The sequence below is a fragment of the Podarcis liolepis genome (assembly GCF_965112155.1).
Source record: "Podarcis liolepis genome assembly, chromosome: 7".
NCBI lineage: Eukaryota > Metazoa > Chordata > Lepidosauria > Squamata > Lacertidae > Podarcis > Podarcis liolepis.
The window spans coordinates 75,828,584-75,840,943 of record NC_139561.1 but is presented as its reverse complement, the minus strand read 5'-3'; the positions used below and the strand labels follow the sequence as shown (position 1 = coordinate 75,840,943).

At 46.7% G+C, this 12,360-nt stretch overlaps 1 protein-coding gene across 2 annotated transcripts in view; it reads left to right on the top strand.

Annotated features, from left to right (window-relative positions):
• Nucleotides 1-3,849: 3,849 nt before the first annotated feature.
• LOC310712326 (B-cell receptor CD22-like) overlaps nucleotides 3,850-12,360 on the top strand; it is a 30,078-nt gene continuing 21,567 nt past the window's right edge. Inside the window, exon 1 of one of the 2 annotated variants that reach the window (XM_083515255.1) lies at nucleotides 3,850-3,922. The gene's annotated coding sequence lies outside the window, so the exon portion shown is untranslated. Of the gene's footprint in view, nucleotides 3,923-11,498; nucleotides 11,629-12,360 lie in introns of those variants that run through there. The other variant, XM_083515254.1, reaches the window with a different exon arrangement.

The following is a 12,360-nucleotide window of genomic DNA, read 5'->3' as shown; positions in this document are numbered from 1 at the left end:
TCGGTAAACTACCTCCCCATCCCAGAATCTAGCAAGCACAACGGAGGTCCTTACCTGTTAGGCAAATCTGGACAGCCAAATGTTTGCAACCTCGAACACGAGGGAAAGCGATATGCAAGCTTTTTTCTCTGCGTGACTGGCATCTTTAGCACGTTTGCCAATCAATAGTTACTAAGGAGTGGCTCTAGTCAAATATTTACAACTGGTAACTTGTAGCAATGTCCCATTCACCGTCACAGGCGATGCGAAAAATACCAGGGCAGAGAAGTGGTTGGAGGATCTGGATATGGCGGGATTTCTGCTTCGGAGGACTTTGAGGGTCCCTAAGTATTGGGCAAGGGATGCGGGTGGCACTGTGGTCTAAACTACAGAGCCTCTTGGGCCTGCCAATCAGAAGGTCGGCGGTTTGAATCCCCACAACAGGTTGAGCTCCTGTTGTTCAGTTCCAGCTCCTGCCAACCTAGCAGTTCAAAAGTATACCAGTGCAAGTAGATAAATAGGTACCACTCCAGCGGAAAGGTAAACGGCATTTCCGTGTACTGCTATGGTTTCGGTGTTCCATTGCGCCAGAAGCAGCTTAGTCATCCTGGCCATGCAAGGCCCGGAAAAATTGTCTGTGGACAAACGCCTGCTCCCTCGGCCTGTAAAGCAAGATGAGTGCTGCAACCCCCGGAGTCGTTTGCAACTGGACTTAACAGTCAGGGGTCCTTTACCTTTTATTAAGTATTGGGCAAAGCAGGACATTAATTTGTGGTTGGCTACGCTCTGCCCCCATGGTCAGAGGCAGAAATGTTTCTGCATACCAGTCAGTGGAAATCATAGGCGGTGGAAATCGCTCAGGTCTGGCTTGAGGGTAGCCACTGCAAGAACAGGATCCTAGACTTGATAGGACCTGAACCAGCACTCTGAAGTTCTTAAGCCAGAGGAGGGGCACAGTAAAGATTTGGAGTGGTCTGCATAACCTAACTGTATAATTTTGGCCCACTGCTTGAAAGCAGAGGCAGGAGAGATTTAGCAAACTGTGTGTGCACTACGCTTAGTGATTTGCGGGGGGGGGGGGGGATTCCATCTTTGTTCGCATTTTATGAGCAGTTACTTCCCTCACTCTTCTCGGGTCAGCATGTGAACTGAAACACAGCTGGCCTTCAAAATTGGCACTGCCTTGAATTTTGCGATGCAGTTCTCCTGCCAAACAAAATAAAAAAAAAATCCTTCCAGTAGCACCTTAGAGACCAACTAAGTTTGTTATTGGTATGAGCTTTCATGTGCATGCACACTTCTTCAGATACACAAACAGCCAAACAGTGTGCTGCAGAAATGCATGCAGTAGGGAAAGCATGTACAGTGGTACCTCAGGTTACATATGCTTCAGGTTACATATGCTTCAGGTTACACACTCCGCTAAACTAGAAATAGTGCTTCAGGTTAAGAACTTTGCTTCAGGATAAGAACAGAAATCGGGCTCCGGCGGCGCGGCAGCAGCATTAGCTAAAGTGGTGCTTCAGGTTAAGAACAGTTTCAGGTTAAGTACGGACCTCCGGAACGAATTAAGTACTTAACCCGAGGTACCACTGTATAAATAATATATTATTGGTGTACAAAATTGCATCAGAGGAAGCTGCTTGCAGGGAAGCTGTATGTTCGTCAAAACCGTAAAAAAAAAAGTGTTTATGCGGAGAAATTTGCACTAAATTGCCACAGGATTTTCATGAGGATAGAAAGAGAAATGTGAACTGCTGTGCTTCGGCTTGGAAAAATGAGAAACAAAAACTGACAGATCCATTCCTAATTAACCTCATGGCTTATAACCCCCTCCCCCCCCAAAAAACCCAGCATTTTCTTTTTTGTTTATTTGTAGGGTACTTTTTAATTGAAGAGTGGCATATAGATTCTTGAAAACAAATATATAATCTATGCATTCATACATAAATAAATTTGCTTATTTTCATAATTTATGCTGGTTGCAGGATCCAGGTTTTCTTTGCGCAGAATTCTGAATTATTTGTAGGCCGTCGTGTGTGTCTTTTTCAGCTGAAGAGTAGCCTATAAATCCTTAAAATCAAATAAAAAATACAGTGAGACTATCCATCCATCTGCTTAGCCTTCATGCAGGTTGCAGAATCCATCTTTTCTTTGCATGGAATATCCACACACACATGCATGCTGCCCTGTCTTCATCCTTGCAACTACAAATGACGCCAAACAGCCGCCGTCTGGGTCGGCCTCTATTTGTTGTTGGACCACCTCTCATCATCATCAACCCTGGCTTGTTGGCTGCGCTGGCTAAAGCTGATGGAAGCTGGAGCCTGCCAACATCTGGAGTGACCGCAGACTGGGGAAATCCACTGTAATGAGGCTTCGCCCTGCCCTCATATTGAGGCATTTAGATGACTTGAGCACAGTAGCACGTGAGGGATGCTGGAGAAAAGGGAAACAGCCAGAGAGGAGCTATTTCTGCTTTCCAACCCTTGCTTCCATTCTCAACTAAAAATGCTGCCTCTGCAATAGACAGCCCACACATTGCTCAGCATCATCTCGGTCTTTTCCACCTGGCTTGACAGGCTTCACAAGTACTGCAGCTGCTGCTTAGCACCAAGGGCTCCTCTTTTCAATTGTTTTTAATTTTTATCTGTGTTCTTTCAAATGAGACTATCTTGGCTGTGAGCCCTGGAAGACCTGCACCCTGCCTGACTGGCCCTTGGATTTGATATCCCGCTTTATCAGTACCCGAAGGAGTCTCAAAGCGGCTAACATTCTCCTTTCCCTTCCTCCCCCACAACAAACACTCTGTGAGGTGAGTGAGGCTGAGAGACTTCAGAGAAGTATGACTGGCCCAAGGTCACCCAGCAGCTGCATGTGGAGGAGCGGAGACGCGAACCTGGTTCCCCAGATTACGAGTCTATTGCTCTTAACCACTACACCACACTGGCTCCCTTTTCCATCTGGCCTGGGAGAGTGGAGTGCTGACTGACTCCAGCTACAAAAGCTGAGGCTGTTGAACAGATTCCTGGGTGGAGTATTGAGAGAGCTGTTGCCTTTATTGATATTATTATTGTATCTTTAGTTTTAGATCTTACAATTTATGTGGAAATTGTTTCCATTAGGTTGTGTACTTTTTGATGTGCTGTATTTATTGTTTACGACTTCTGTTATGTATGTAATTATGTGAATCTTGTCTTGTTGTAAGCTGCCTTGAGAATAGTTTCTTTTTAAAAAAATGTTTTTTATTAAATTTTCCATAAAAACTTCAATCATTCCGTTTTCCACATCACATATTTTAGTTTGTTGAACCTCCCTCAACTCCTCTGGCAATCATCCAAGGTTATTCTCCTATTTACACATTTCTTAATTATAATATTGCCTTTAAATAAAAATTTTATGCCTTGAGAATAGTTTCAACTATGGAAAGGCACCATACAGATGAAATGTTGATGGTGATGATGTTTTAGGTTTGCGGCTAACACAGTCCACTCTTCCCACTAACATTGCAGGGATGGCCATTTGAGGCTCGCAATTCAATCCTAGGCACAGGAAAGGGGGGCCCTTGAGAGAGATATCCCATTCTGAGGTGGGGGGGACCATGCCTGAGGTGGGTGGGGCCAGAGACCAAAGTGAGCAGAGAAATTAATAACAAGTTTGCCTTTGTGCAGGGTGCAGGTTTCTAAGCACACTCCTACCCCCCTCCCTGCTCACTATCCTCCATGCAGGCAAGCAGGAGTCTCATCTGTGTCCAAGGATGCCTCCCAGCCAGGCAAAGACACTCGAGGAGGATGTGAAGCACAGCTGGTGAGGGAAGGGTGTGGCTTGTGAAAGGGGTGTGGCCCAAGGGCCAGATAAAGAGATGTGAGTCTGAAGTTCCCCACCCCTGCGCTCTGCTTCTTCAGAAGCAATCCCCATTCAACTCCATGGGACATCTTGCCAGGTAAATAAAAAGATGCTGTCCTGGACGTGTTGGATGCAGAGGGGCAGTGGGAGGAAACAGCAGTTATAGGGAGAAGAGGGAGAAGACTGGGAAGATGGGGTGTCAGAAAGTGAAGAGGTAACAGGGCTTAGTGAGCGGGGGGACTCTATGGAAGAGAGCAGTGCAGAATCAGAGGCAGAAGCTGAAGCAGGAAAGGAGGGAGGCCAAGAGGCAGAGATGAATCAGGCTGGTGAAGAAGCATGGGTTTCTACCCCTCCTGCTGCAACATGCTCCCATCCATACTGGTCTCCCAGGATCCAGAGAGGCATGAAAAGGGCAGAGGAGACATTGGCTGCAGGCAGGCAGCGTCCCCGATTCCTTGGGGAAATCCCTGGTGAGGAGGTATTTCAGACTCAGCAGCTGATTTTCATGGAGGAAGATCACCGGGAATGAGCTGCTCTGCTCATTAAGTCTGACACTCAGCCAAGTCTGTGGAGGTTGTGTTTGTGCTAATGAAGAGTCAACTCCATCTTTGATCTGTGTGATTACTGACTGACAGGCTCCTGTGACAGATGCTGTTTGACTGGTGTTCTTGGGCTGGTAGGCTCGCAACATTTGGAAGGGAAAGGGAACGTAACTTCCCTCTCTGCTCCATAGGAAAGGGTTTTGAGAAAGAGAGAAATGAGGCAAGGAAATCACTCTCACCCCAGTAGCTGCCTTTGCTACAGCAGAAGTGCATGTGATCAGGTGCGAAAAACAAAAATATCAGAGGCTGGTGCAAGGGGGAGCAAGGCCTTGAAGTTGCCAGTTTGCAGTGCATGGCAAGCGCACAAAATCACCTGGTTAGCAATGACTACTAATTCTACTGCTTGCACTCTGCCTCCGCTGTCAAACAAAGTATGCTTCTGAATGGCCACTCACTTGAAACCCCAACATGAAAGAGTTGCTTTTGTGCTCAGGTCCTCCTTACGGGCTTCCCAGAGGCATCTAGTAAGCCACTATGAGAATAGGATGCTGGATTTAATGAACCAGCTGTGCTGAAAGCATTTCAACTGCTGCGGGGGCAGCTGGGCAAGTGCGATTTTGAATGGCGCTTTCTATTTTTATTCCGGTGGTCTGTGGCGAATTTGCTTCCTGTGCTGTGAACTTTTTAACTGCTGCTGGTTTTTAACACCGAAATAGTGTATTGGAAACTCATTGCAGCGTTTTGATATTTTGCATGGTTTAAAACAAAAATAATAATCCTGTAAGCCACCTTGTGAGAATAATGTGTCCTGAAAGATGTGGCAAAGGTGCATTAAATATTTTTCTTTAAGCACTTGGAACCTCTTGACCAGAACCACAGTCAGAAATAGTGTGATATTCCTAAAAACGAAGTGGCTTTTAAAATAATAATAAAAAATAAACTGAACATTTATAGAAGAGTTTACTGGAATGTCCTTAAGGGCTCCCAGCTTTTCTTGCGTCTTCCTCTCCCTCCACACACATCACCACTCCTTAGGCTACAACCCATTGGCCAGTTCAGGTGGGGTGGGCTCAGCCAGACATAAGCCCTTCTCCCCTTGACCTCCTAATACCACATCCCTTCACTTCATAGGCCAGAGTAGTTGTGCCTGGAGGAGAGGGGGGAATAGTTTTCTTCCTTCCATGGGGCTGGGGCTGCCACTGAGTTAACAACCTCAGCTGCAGCCGCCACTCCTCCCTCTTCTGCCAGTGTGGAATAGTAAAAAGCTGGAAGCTTTGGTTTGTGCATTAGCCAATGCAGCAGAGGAGAATGTTCCCTGGGGGCATTGGTCAGCTTCTGGAGAAATAAAAGAGGAGGAGGAGGAGAGAGCCATCTACCTCTCCCTTTTCTCCTTCCTCCCCTTTCTCTCTCTTTCTCCCATGCTCTGTGTTGCTAGGCACACATGTCTTGCAGAATGGTCATGATCAAAATGGGGACACTTGTATTCTTGTAATTGAAGAGAGAGTTGTGTCCATCTCTGGGTGCTTCTGATTTGGTTGAGGGGAGGCCAGATTTCATGGCATCAAAGCCACTGTTACCCCCACATTCTCTGGCACATTTCCTTATTGCAAGAGGTCCAGACTTCTGGAGGAGCTGCTTGTTGTGCGAACGAGGCCTCCCAACCAGCTCTAATAGCATGATCTAACCAGCACAGCATTCATCACGATTGTTTTGCACAAAGTTCTGGGTGCCACAATAAAGATATTGATAAGTTGGGACGTGTGCAGAGGAGGGCAGCCAAGATGACCAGGGGTCTGGAAGCCAAGCCTTATGAGGGATGGTTGAGGGAACTGAGTATGCTTAGCCTGGAAAAGAGGAGACTAAGAGGAGATATGATAGCCATCTTCAAATATCTGGAGGGCTGCCACATGAAAGATGGAGCAAGCTTGTTTTCTCTTGCTCTAAGAGGCCAGGACCCAAACCAATGGCTTCAAGTTGCAAGAAAGGAGATACCAACTAAAGATCAGGAAGAACTTTCTGACTGTAAGAACCGATTGACAGTGGAGGTTTTACCTGTCCTGGATGCTTTAATCAAGATTCCTTCATTGCCAGGTGTTGAATTAGATGACCCTCAGAATCCCTTCTACAATGCTGTGATTCTGTGAAAGTTTGCAGGGTGTGTTAGATGACATCAGTGATGGCAGCGTTCGTTCTGGGTTTGTTTGCAGGGATGTTAGAAGATGTTCCATCAAGCAATTCTCATTCCACACTTTCCAGTGCAGTTCTCCATCATTCTGCGGGGATGTAGAGGGACACTGGGATTTCTAGCGTAAGAGCATCAAATCAACTTCAGCAGTGCAACCTGAGTTTGCTGATTGAATCCCACCCAGTCTGGAAGTGCCTGCAGTTTTGTTTCGTTTTTCCACATCAAAATCCATTTGTGGTCCCTGCCCCCAGCTTGGTTTTTTCATCTTGGCAGCCTCATTTTTGGTTTGGTGGTGTGTGTGTGTGTGTGTGTGTGTGTGTGTGTGTATTTGCTATTGTTAAACAAGCCTCAGTGACCTACTTCAAATCACTCAGAGGGCAGAGGGCCCGTATTGGGCAGAAGTGGCCAATGTGGCAGCAGCCAGATGCTGTGGACTTCAGCTCCCACCATCCCTGACCTATTGGTGTGCATTTAAAGGAAAATCTACCCATTTCACACTTTCTGAAGCAATATGTGAACTCTTCATGGGGATGAAAATGTCCCTGTTTTAATTGCCACCAGAGATTTATCAAGCCGTTTGTGGATTTCCAAATACTTCACAGCGTTTCTCCAAATGTTGCAATGCAGCCCTCCAGCCGAGTGCATATTCTGGGGCAAAGTGTCCATAAAAATGGATATGTTGGTGAAAGGGACATTAAAAATGTATTATATTGTGGGGGAAGCACTTTGCAAAAGTGCGTATATCATGCACAATTATTATTATTAAATTGCATGCAAAAATGTGCCTATTAGGATTAATTTGCCCTAAAATGCTGGTGGATTTTCATGAGGACTTTTTTTAAAAAAACCACAAACTGATGTGGGAATGTGGAGTGCTGAACTCAAGTCTGGAAAACTGGGAAACTGAAAGAAACCAAAATCAATTGATTCACCCATCCCATTGGCCATGCTGGCTGGGAACAATGGGAGCTTTAGCAGACTCTGGCTTGAGGAGTGCATTTTCCATTTCCTTATTGCAAAAAAGTCCCAGGGTGTGTGGGTATGCAAGCAGGTTTGTTGCACAAAAGCACCAAAACAACTTAAATCGCAGGGCCTGAAATTGTGTGATTGAATCCTGCACAAATTTAGCGATGCTCTGGAAAGGCCCTTAGACCATCACAGTCTTGTGGAAAGCCCCCGCTTTAGAAGCGGTGGGATTCAATCACATACCAGCAGCTAATGGGCATTGCTTATTTTACCTCAAAATGTGGGAAGCAGTGCTTTTTCCTGGCGGCATGCAGCAATACACAGTACCACCACTTTTTTGGGGGGGAGGAAGGAAGTGGAAGGACTCTCTCACTCCTTCAGAGCATCATGTCTCCTTCCCCAAGGCCAGGAAGCATTTGCCTCACTTAGGGGTGTAATGCTCCTGAAGTTCTGCTGTCTCCTTCTCAAAGCCGGTATGGGGAGGCCTATTCACCTGGGTGGGTGGGCAAAGGAGCATCCAGCGGCTAGCCTGACCTCACTGCCCAGCCTTAGCTTCAGGCCACGCCCCTCCTCCACCTGCTTGCTGGCAGCGGCACTGGGTATAGGGGGCGGAGGGGGTTTTGGCTCCCCCAATATGTTTTGGCAGGGGGCCAAAACACATCACATGACTGCGCTCCTTCCATGGGAGGGGGGGCAAGTCAACACCCTTCTAGCCAGTGAAAACCAGGACTTTTATTTTACCTAGATGAAAAGCACTGGTGCTAAGCCAGCCCTGCTAAATGGGGCCCTGGGCTTCTGCACTAAAGTCCTGCCTTGATGGCTCCATTTGTTGTTTTCCCAGGGAACATGATGGTGGGACAAAAAAATAGAATCTCTTGGACCCGTGGCTAGAAATCACGAGATGAAAGGAAGAGTGGACCAGCCCTAGCTCTGCCTAACAGCAGGGCCGGCCCTGCCTGCTTGCGACATCTTCCTATGACCACATGATAAACAATAACAATGCAACCACAACAAACCAGCCATGCTTAAAAAAAAGCAGGTCGCATGTCTAGAGGCAGAAGTCATGGATCCAAATGCATCTCTTGCCACACTCCCTCTCTCAGAGATCCGTCTTCTGGAGCTGCAGTCTCCTACCTTTCCAGATCCAGCCCCGCTTTTAACTTAAACATGCATTTGGGGACCCATCTCTTCATCTTTTTACCATATATTTGCATGGTGGGAAGTGTCCCTGTTGCGACCCACCTTGGATCAGGCTGTGATCCACTAGTCCATGGTTCCCAAACTTGGGTCTCCAGCTTATTTTTGGACTGGAACTCCCATCATCCCTAGTTAGCAGGTCAGGGATGATGGAAATTGTAGTCCAAAAACAGCTGGAAACCCAAGGTTGGGAAACAGTGGACTTGTTGTTTAGTCGTTTAGTCCTGTCTGACTCTTCGTGACCCCATGGACCAGAGCACGCCAGGCACTCCTGTCTTCCACTGCCTCCCGTAGCTTGGTCAAACTCATGTTCGTAGCTTCGAGAACACCGTCCAACCATCTTGGTTGTTAAACTGCTCTGTGAATTGTAGCTCTGTGAGAGGAATGGAGTACTGGTAACAACTCTCAGCACCCTTAACAAACTACAGGTCCCAGAATTCATTGGGGGGGGAGCCTTGACTGTTTAAAGTCATTGTGAATGTGCATACCCTCCAAAATTTCTCCAATGAAAATAGGGACGTCCCATTTCATAATGATAATTGTACTATTTATACCCCACACATCTTACTGGGTTGCCCCAGCCACTCTGAGCAGCTTCCAACATATATAAAAACATAATAAAACATTAAACATTTTTTTAAAAAAACTTCCCTAATACAGGATTGTTTTCAGACTGCTCGGGGGTCAGATAACTCCATGTTGTTGTTGTTTAGTTGTTTAGTCGTGTCCGACTCTTCGTGACCCCATGTACCAGAGCATGCCAGGCACTCCTGTCTTTCACGGCTTCCCGCAGTTTGGTCAAACTCATGCTGGTAGCTTCGAGATCACTGTCCAACCATCTCGTCCTCTGTCATCCCCTTCTCCTTGTGCCCTCCATCTTTCCCAACATCAGGGTCTTTTCCAGGGAGTCTTCTCTTCTCATGAGGTGGCCAAAGTATTGGAGCCTCAGCTTCACAATCTGTCCTTCCAACAGTGGACTAGTGGGTCCCAACTCACCAACAGCAGACCAGTGAGCTAGAGTTTCCAGCGTGTGTGTTTGTTTGCCTTTGCCTGATTCTGGTGCAGATATAGGCACAGTATGTTATTCCCCCAAAGGCATCTCTAACCTCAACCCCCAAAAAGCAGCAGTGAGAGGATGTTTTTCCTCCAGATCAGGAAACAGGGACTTGCCCTAGAAAATAGTGACATTGGGAAGTTTCGGTATGGAGAAGCGAGAGTGAGTGTTTGGCGGGGAGAGACTGAGACCGAGAGAAATCAATGCCCACAAAGTGTTTTTGTTTCGTTTTTAAAAAAACAAAACCACTAGAGGGAGTCCCAGATGACTCTGATTCTGTAAACAAGTGTATAGGGATTTCCACTGTTTTTCACAAATCACTTGCATTTCTTGTGCATCTGTGTGCAGCGGGGACAAGCCAGCCAAAGTGAAGCACACTAAAATGCCATGGGCATTGAAGGCTGCCATCCCAGACTCTTCAAGTGTCCCTATTTTCCAGGGACAGTCCTGGATTTACAGAAGCCGTACCAGATTCTGATTTGATCCCAGAATATCCCACTTTTCCTTAAGACGTTCCTATTTTCATCAGAGAAATGTTGGCGGGTATGGAGCTTTGCAACCCTCCAAGCCAAGTAGATAAGTAGCTAGACAACCTTTAGAGGATATCTGAAGGCTGTCCTATGTTGGGAAGTTTTTAGATGTTTTATTATGCTTTTATATACTTTGGAAGCCACCCAGAGTGGCTGGGGACACCCAGGGTATCATTATTACTATTTATTGTTGAATAGGACATCGCTATTTCCATCGGAAAAATGTTGGAGGGTATGCCATCCTAGGCACGCTTACTAGGGTCTGTGGAATAAACCTCACTCAATATACAGGAGGGATTCTTCCATATAAACACAGCATTGGAATTCCCTGTTAAATTCCTGGCTCTTGGCTCGGCTTTGCACATTGAGTCAAATCTTAGACCTAGTGGACCTGCAGCCAACCAGAATCCACATTTGCCAGCAACGCCATCCTGCACTGGTCCTTAACTTGTTGCCGGGGGCTGGTTCCTGCATCAGTCTTCAATGCCAGGAGTCAGGCTAGCAACACAGGGAGTAAGAATACACAACAGCACCTCTGTGTAGGTACAGAGTGCGTCTCCCTTACCGTGGAGGATAATTATGCATAATTTTCGCATCGTGGATTAGGGAGAAAAGTATCCAGATCAGACATCACACTCTTCAGCACTGTCGCCTCTTTTCCTAGATGTGAAGCATATGTTCTCTCCCCCACCCAACCCCATATGCAGCTGGCCTTGCCTAGCCATGCCAGGGATGCTTGTGAACAGATGGGTGTTGACCACTTGATGATTTGTCTCTCAGGTCTGGTCCGAGGAGGAAATGTGGGGAGGGTGAAATGGACTGTACCACTTCAGGCTGGAGGTGGAGTTTAGATGCTCCCCTGCCTTTAAAAACAAACCCACTCCCTGGAAGGAGAAAACTAACATAGCCCTTTGCCAGCCCTTTCGATCTGGACGGAGGTTAGTTTTTTTTAAAAAAAAAAATGTAAACGAGCATTTTTTTAAAAAATGTGCTCAACTCTAACTTGAAGTGGCACAGTCCATTTTTTAGCACTTCTGCAGATGCTTGGCTTCCAAAGGCCATGTATCGAAGCTGTTACACTGAAGATGTGAGTGGCACCAAAATTTTGTTCCACAGGAAGTAGCAGCTGTGGTGGGTGGGACTCACAGTCATACGGGCAGAGCTGGCACTGCTTATGGGCACCGCATGATCCTCGTTCCGCCTTTGTGAGAAAGTGATGTGGCAGCACTTATTACTTTGGAACTCACTGCCTACTGATGCCAGGCAGGGGCCTACACTGGGAGTTGCAGTCCAGCAGCATTCGGAGGACCCACAGATTCCCCTGAATGAGTGAGTTGGGCCTGAGCTGCAATAGCATCACTACCACCATAAGGAGCAATAAGAAACATTTAATATAAATACGGTTTTTGCAAAATAAACAGATGGGGGTTCTGGCCAACTCAAATCGTGCTCAGAGTAGGCTAATTGAAACTAATGGGTCTACTTTAGCTGTTTCAGTGGGTCTCCTCTGAACAGGGGATGCCAACCCGGATCAAAAAAACGCATGATTTGAACTCCAGGCTGATCCCAGTTCTGTTGGCATTGGCCTTTAACAGAGGGTCCCTGATGCGCTGAAACGGCATCAGAAAATGAGAATGGAGCAAAAGGGAAAGGAAGGAGAGAGGCGAGGAGAAACAGAACGGAAATAAATAGCCTTTCAGAGCTGGAAGGGGTCCCAGAAGGCCCTGCAGACTGACTCCTGGCTCAGTGCAGGGATCTTGCATCTACAGCATCGCTGACAGATGGCCACACAGCCTCTGCTTAAACACGACCAGTAAAGGAGAGACCACCACCTCCCCAGGCAGGGTCTTATGCTTTAGACTCTTGCTGGATGCTAGATTCATAAAGGCTGGAAGGCACAGCCCCCAATCACATTTCAGAAATGCTGAGTGGATATTATTTGTTTGTTTGTTTACGTTTATATTCCACTTGTCCTTTAAGGAGCTCGAAGTGGCATACAGAGTTCTCCCTCTCCCCCTTTTAGCCCCACAACAACAACCCTACCAGGTAGATTAAGCCAAG